Source organism: Lepidochelys olivacea (genome assembly GCF_965140295.1).
Source record: "Lepidochelys olivacea isolate rLepOli2 genome assembly, chromosome: 13".
Taxonomy (NCBI): domain Eukaryota; kingdom Metazoa; phylum Chordata; order Testudines; family Cheloniidae; genus Lepidochelys; species Lepidochelys olivacea.
The window spans coordinates 34055389-34063389 of NC_140423.1; the positions used below are offsets into that span (position 1 = coordinate 34055389).

At 45.1% G+C, this 8001-nt stretch overlaps 1 protein-coding gene across 1 annotated transcript in view; it reads left to right on the plus strand.

Moving 5' to 3' along the window:
- The window catches only part of LOC311529854 (olfactory receptor 226-like), a gene marked incomplete at both ends in the record, with an annotated part of 83379 nt that overhangs the window by 43801 nt on the left and 31577 nt on the right, over window positions 1-8001 (plus strand). The gene's annotated exons all lie outside the window — the stretch shown is intronic.

Sequence of the window (8001 nt, forward strand, 5' to 3'; positions counted from 1 at the left end):
GACCAATTCCCAGTTAAATAATCCCAGCCAGGGCTTTGTCAAGCCTGACCTTAAAAACCTCTAAGGAAGGAGATTCTACCACCTCCCTAGGTAACGCATTCCAGTGTTTCACTACCCTCTTAGTGAAAAAGTTTTTCCTAATATCCAATCTAAACCTCCCCCACTGCAACTTGAGACCATTACTCCTCGTTCTGTCATCTGCTACCATTGAGAACAGTCTAGAGCCATCCTCTTTGGAACCCCCTTTCAGGTAGTTGAAAGCAGCTATCAAATCCCCCCTCATTCTTCTCTTCTGCAGGCTAAACAATCCCAGCTCCCTCAGCCTCTCCTCATAACTCATGTGTTCCAGTCCCCTAATCATTTTTGTTGCCCTTCGCTGGACTCTCTCCAATTTATCCACATGGTCAGTTTGCAGGTGGAAACGCCGTCCCCAAACATATGGGCGTAGCTTTTCCAGAGCATAGACAATGGCATAACATTCTTTTTCAGTGACTGACCAGTTGCTTTCCCTCTCAGACAGTTTTTTGCTGAGAAACACTACAGGGTGGAATTCTTGATCAGGTCCTTTCTGCATTAAAACTGCTCCCACACCACGCTCGGACGCATCTGTGGTTACTAGGAACGGTTTGTCAAAGTCTGGGGCCCTTAGTACAGGGTCAGACATGAGTGTCGCTTTAAGCTTGTTAAAGGCCTTCTGACACTTTTCGGTCCACTGAACAACATTTGGCTGTTTCGTTTTAGTTAGGTCTGTCAGTGGGGCAGCGATTTGGCTGTAGTGCGGTACAAATCGTCTGTAATAACCGGCCAAGCCTAAGAAGGATTGAACCTGTTTCTTTGACTTTGGGACAGGCCACTTTTGGATAGCATCCACTTTGGCCTGTAGGGGGCTGATAGTTCCTTGACCCACCTGGTGTCCAAGGTAAGTCACTCTGTTTAGGCCTATTTGACACTTCTTAGCCTTAACAGTTAGTCCTGCCTCCCTTATGCGCTCAAGGACTTTTTGTAGATGTTCCAGGTGGTCTGCCCAGGAATCCGAAAATATGGCTACGTCGTCAAGGTAGGCGACTGCATATTCTCCTAATCCCGCTAGGAGACCATCTACAAGTCTTTGGAAAGTGGCGGGTGCATATCGCAGCCCGAAAGGGAGTACATTAAATTCATACAGCCCGAGATGTGTGATGAAGGCTGACCTTTCCTTGGCAGATTCATCTAGCGGTACCTGCCAGTACTCCTTGGTTAAGTCCAAGGTAGAGATGAACTGGGCCCGTCCCAGTTTCTCTAATAGTTCATCTGTGCGTGGCATTGGATAGTTGTCTGGGCGAGTTACAGCATTTAGCTTACGGTAGTCCACGCAAAAACGTATTTCCCCATCTGGTTTGGGAACTAGAACCACTGGAGATGCCCATGCACTTTCAGAGGGGCGGATTACACCCATCTGTAACATATCCTGGATCTCCCGTTCTATAGCAGTTTTAGCTTGAGGAGACACCCGGTAAGGTTGGACCCTAATTGGGTGAGCATTACCTGTGTCAATGGAGTGGTATGCCCGCTCAGTCAGTCCTGGGGTGGCTGAGAACGTTGGCGCGTAGCTAGTGCACAGCTCCTGGATCTGCTGTCGCTGCATACGCCCAAGGGTCATGGAGAGGTTCACCTCTTCCACACCACCAGCACATTTCCCTTCGTAGTAAGGAGGCGGCAGTAATTGAGGCACTGGGGGTGAAGCAGGGGGAGGGATGGCTGCAGGAGCGGACAGGGGTGGCAAGATCAGCAGCCCCTCTATTGGCGCAGGAGAGGGTCTTTCCGAAGCGACACGCTGTGTCGCATCGCCAGGAGGGGGGATGGCTGCAGGAGCGGATGGGAGTGGCGAGATCACCAGCCTCTCTATTGGCATGAGGGAGGGCCTTTCCGAGGCGACACGCTGTATCGCGTCACGGCAGAGGTGCCAGGCATGTAAAGCCTGCACGGGTGCCCGAGGCTCTTTGTGCAATGTCTGGCCCAACCGCTCCCAGTCCGCTAGCTTAAGGGTTCTGGCTTCAGGGTACCACGGGCATTGAGCACTCACCTCCTGTAGCAGGAGAGTGAGTTCTCGAGTGGGGCAGTCGTGCTGAGCCTTACGCAGCAAATACTGTAGCTCACTGCGGTGTTGCACTTGCAAAGCAGAGAGGGAGCTTCCTATACTTACCACAACGAAAAATACTCACCGGGATCCGTGAAGCGGATGAGTGATGCGTCTGAAACCCTTGCCGGGCGAGGTGAGTGCTGAGGGCCCCACGTTTGGGCACCAGTTGTTGCAGTCCAAATACAAGACAGAACAAGGCTTTAAGCAAGCAAGCAGGCTGGTCTGCCTTGTCAGCTTTCCACCCTCTCTTTTATTCCTTTTCTCCTCCTGCACATTACATACTCCAACAGATAAAAGGAATACACTGGCTTTATTTAACTTTCTTATTTATCAATTTCTATCTACCGCATTCCTTGCTCTCGGGCCTTGAGCCCAGTCCTGGGAGGCTTCCCACGGTTCATGTCATCTGGGCGAGTTTCCAAGGTTCATGCCCTTGAGAGGAGCCGTGTGTGCACTGCTCCTACACAACAGTCAGGGTGTGCCCTGAATGTTGCCAAGTGCATGAACCCTGCATGAATGCTACATAGATAAAGCATAGTAAGTTCTTGCCACTATTATTTGTGCATGTCAATTTTTTTGTTGTAAGTGATCAAGAAGAGAGACGGAAGAATGAATTTGATTTGATTTTTTTATGGAGTACCATTCACAGCATGGAGATCATGGCAAAAATAAATAGGGATGTGTGAACTTACCAGTCCCATGAACCTCACAAGTTGTGAGACTGGTTCTACCACCTTTAGTCATGGTGAGAGGTTTCATCTGCTCTGAGTGATGCCACTGCCGTTTGGTGGCCATTCTTTGAAATACTGGCCTTTTACCTTTAACACCGGGGACAATTAAACAGTGGGGCAATTTGACAGATGAGTTGGTTGATTCCCCAGCACTGTAAAACCTGCAATCAAGACTGGGTGTCTCTCTGAATGATATGCTCTACCACAGCAACACATTTTTTGGACTAGATGCAGGAATTATTGGGTGGAATTCCAGGACTTGTGATGTGCCGGATGTCACAAATGTCTCTTGAAGCTTCAAAAATCCATGTAACCTCCACTTTCCCCACTCCATATGTAAAACAGGAAAATGATAAGAACACTACATTTCTAAAGTCCTTTGAAATCAATAGTAGCAAAAATTAGCCATAAAACTGTTAGATACTATCAATGAACTAATGGTTTCTTTTGTAATTATGTATGGTAATGTTTTCAAAAGCTCCCATTTTACCTACAGTTCCTGTTATTGCTAGGGGGTTTTAATAAATACTGGGTGAACTTGTTATGCATTAATTTAAACCGAGTCAAAAATGATGGCTTTGAAAGTGTGACAAAATCTGCCTTGCTTTTAGGGGAGCCTGGGAAAAAGGGAGCAGATGAAGATTTTTTGTGATAGTCTGGGGACTAGAGAACCACAACATCTATCTGTTTCCAACATCCTCAGGAAAGAATCTCCTTTCTACAATGATAGCTGGGTCCTGTCTATACTCTAGTACCATGGACACTAAACTTTCAAAGTAGATGTTACTCTCCGTCTCGCTCACTTTAAATTTTTCATTCAGCCTCAATCTCTCCTTGCTTTTCCAACCTATGGCTTTTATCTCGCAGCATTCCTCATTTCTCCCTGTCTTTATGCATTCATTTTTCATTGTCTCATTAACTCCTTTTCCCCCCAAAACTATATTGTTTCTCTACTTTCACTCATCCCCCAGCATTAGTTCCAGCCACTAACATTATACAATAGCTTGTGTTAAACATTCAAACCCGTGATTTTGGCATAAATTAAAATTAAGGACACAGTGAGTTATCCCTATTGTTGAAAGTTTAACCCAGTACATGAACCATTTTTTTTTTTTTTTTTAGAAAATCAAAAATTTCTGGCTTAATAATAGTACTTGTTTTTTACAGCACTTTTAATCCATTGATCTCAATGGACATTACAAAATTGGGTATGATTTTATATGAGTATTTATGTCTTTCATGGATATTTGTTAGGATACAGATATTCAGGTCTGTCTGTAAAGGCCTATACTCTAAAAATTTAGGTGTATTCTTATCACTTGGCTAGTTCTAGAGGTATAAAAGAAAGAATCAAATCACTGTCTGCCAGTGTAAGGTCCTTCTCTTACTGTGACAGTTCTTAGGCTAAGGCCTTTGGCTAAGCAACAGAGGCACCCATAAGCTGGGAAGTGAACGGTCACATCCTCACATTCCAAACTAGTCACATTGAAAGAAGGTGCTATTGGGCTCTTAGGAATACAATCCTGTCCTGATAGTGCCTATCACCTCCAGAGAAAGGGAAGTGCCTAGAAAATGTAAAAGGAAACTTAGTTTGATAGCATCCTGTCTGGAAAGAACTCAATTCAATTCAAAAGCTGGGATGTGAAATCCTCACTTCTGTATTGTTTTGTCATTATAGTTCCCACTTTGCTGTTGTTTGTCTGTATAATCTCTGTCTGGTTCTGTGATTGTTCCTGTCTGCTGTATAATTAATTTTGCTGGGTGTAAACTAATTAAGGTGGTGGGATATAATTGGTTACATAATCCTGTTACAATATGTTAGGATTGGTTAGTTAAATTTCAGGAACATGATTGGTTAAGGTATAGCAAAGCAGAACTCAAGTTTTACTATATAGTCTGCAGTCAATCAGGAAGTAGGGGGGTGGGGGTGGGCATGCGGGTGGGGGAAATGGGAACCGGGAATGGGGCTGAGGAAATTGGAATCATGTTTCGCTAAGGGCAGGAATGGGAACAGGGACACAGGTGTAAGGCTCTGTGGTGTCAGAGCTGGGAAGGGGGACACTAAGGAAGGAAACTGGAATCATGATTGCTGGAAGTTCACCCCAATAAACATTGAATTGTTTGCACCTTTGGACTTCGGGTATTGTTGCACTCTGTTCATGCAAGAAGGACCAGGGAAGTTAGTGGGTGAAGGAATGTTTTTTTCTGTTTCATATGTGTAAACACCCACAGCACAGACATGCTCAAAATAACATATATACACAAACACACTCAAATGTACAAGCACACCATCATGCACACTCACAAATGCATATGTACAAAGAAAATCAAAATGCATACCTTCAGAAAGTGAAAAACATGCACAAACACACGTCGTGGGCCGATCCTCAAGTGGAGTAAATCTCTGTAGCTCCACTGACTTTCCCCAGCTGGGGATTTGTCTCTCATTGTTTTGTTTTGTGTGTTTGTGCATCTACGTGCAGTGTGCTTGTGTTTGTGAGGTGTGGGTCTTAGGAGTAGGTGTTTGTGTTTATAGAAGATTTACACAGAAGTAGCCATGAAATGCAAATCCAAGCTCAAATCTCACCACACCAAAATACTGGATGGTGTGTTTCACTGATCCATTGACCTTCAGTACTCTTGTGTGTAGTGTGGATTACTCCGAGGTCTGACCTTCCAGACTATAGTCGGGTAACATTCCAAAGCCTGGATCGGGGACTTGAGTGCCTCCTAATGGAAGAACTGGGCTCCAAACAACTTATACTTCAAACATCTCTCTGTCTATGTTCTTATACCATAACGTTGGCACAAAGCACCTTGGAGCATGTATCAGAGCAACACCAGTAGAAAAACCAAACAAAGAGAGTTTTGCAAGGAGCATTTGATTTTAAACAAAAATCTAAGCAAAAATAAAATGTCAGTAAAACAGTCTTGGGTGTTAATAATATTCCTGAGATGATCAACAGCATTCAGATTAAGGATGGGTGAGAATTTTACAAATTTTGATGAGAAGCAACAGATTTTATTTCAAATGATTGTTTTTAAATGAGAGATACAAGGTGGGTGAGCTCTCCAGCTACACAGCACTCTTCTTCTTGTCTGGAAAAAGCAATCAGAGTGTCCCAGTTTGTAACCTCTTCTCCAATGCCTGCAGAAGTGTTAATTGTCCACTTCACTCTAACTAGTTTCCTGCAATACGGTAACCCCTTACCTTTATCAATCTGTCCCACCTTGTCGTTAGCTGGGACACTCTGATTACTTTGTCCAGTCCTGAAAGAAGAGCTCTTTTTAGCTCCAGAGCTCATCTATTCCATTGAAGCTGGTTCCATACAAGCTATTGCCTCACCCACCTTCTCTCATTCATGTCCTGGAACCAACCTGGTTACAGCACCACTGCTAGCAACACTTATATATCTAACACTTGGTGCCCTTCCTATCTTCCCTACTTAATTTCAAGTTCATCTGATCAAGTGTTTTATACTTTGAAAAATACTGTCATATTGTCCTGATATAGAGTCACAGAATCATAGGACTGGAAGGGAACTCGAGAGGTCGTCTAGTCCAGTCCCCTGCACTCATGGCAGGACTAAGTATTATCTAGACCCATCCCTGACAGGGGTTTGTCCATCCTGCTCTTAAAAGTCTCCAGTGATGGCGATTCCACAACCTCCCTAGGCAATTTATTCCAGTGCTTAACCACCCTGACAGTTAGGAAGTTTTTCCTAATGTCCAACCTGAACCTCCCTTGCTGCAATTTAAGTCCATTGCTTCTCGTCCTGGCCTCAGAGGCTAAGAATTTTCTCCATCCTCCATGTAACAACCTTTTATGTACTTGAATGATTATTAGTTAAGGTATATAAACACACCCCTGAGTGGCGTAGTTAAGCCAGTCTGAGTCCTCGTGCAGACACTGCTAGGCCGAGGAAAGAATTCTTCCGTCAACAGAGCTCCCACCTCTCAGGGTTGGCGCAGGTAATGTCTACACCAAAGAACTTCAGCAGCACAGCTACAGCACTGCAAATGTGCCACTGTGACATTCCAAGTGCAGACAAGCTCTAAGCCTCCCATCACCTCTCGGCAGTGGGAATATTATTATCACCTTCATCCTCATTTTTCAAGGGTAAACTGAGGCACACAGGGCCAGATATTTTGCAGGTATTTAGGCACCTCATGGTGTTTTCTAAAGCACCTAGGCACCTAATTGCCATTGAAATGCTTTTGAAATTCCCACTAGGTGCCTAAATATCTTTATAAACTGGGCCTGAAGTGACCTATTAAGGTAACACCGTGACTCTGTGCTGGAGATGAGAATTGACCCCAGAATCCATGATCTCCAATACACTGCACTCTTTACAAGATCAGTTTTTTCCCTGCTTGTGACTCAAAAAGTTAAGGTCACTGGATGTCCATAAACACATTAGTTACAGCTTGCAGTTAGGAAAACAATGCAACATGCATCACTCAGAGTTATTGCTGGGAGGTGATACCCGGGGATAGATTCCCAGAGGGACTTAGGTGTTTTGATATTGAGCTTGACAGCACCTAGCTTGTAGGGACCTAGGAAATCACTGGGATCCCCAAAGCCTGGGTTAGGCACCTCAGCTCCCTCTCCAATGAATGAGCAGAGATAGCTGCCTCAGAACAGGATTCACACTAGCCAGCATGCTAGGCGGGGAGCCATCTAACCTAGCCAATGGGAGATGCCAAGGAGGGGGTAAGGGGTGCCTCTGGATCAAGTGAAGTCCACTCTCTGTCTGAGGGAAGAAAAGAGTAGAGGAGGAACACCCCCCACCACCACCACGTCTGGGGTGGGTGTCCTAGCCAGAGGCCTATGGGATATTCTGCTGTAGGTTTCCCTCTGACTCTCTTGTTGAAGCTGTTCCACGGGCAGCTTGGAACAGCTCAGCCGTGCCCCGGCTGCGACTAGCAGTGCTACTATATGGCTATACCGCTCTTTGTACTCCCACGAGGGGAGCCACACTCCCAGCTCAGATGGCAGATCTACCCAATGAGAATAACTTAGTCCAGGTGAGATCATGCACCAACAGGCCTTAATGGGGCCAGGATTTCACTCAGGATTCCCAGATGATACGTTCATAGACACATTAGAAAAAGAGAGAGAGAGATTGGCTAGATGACAGATATATTTAT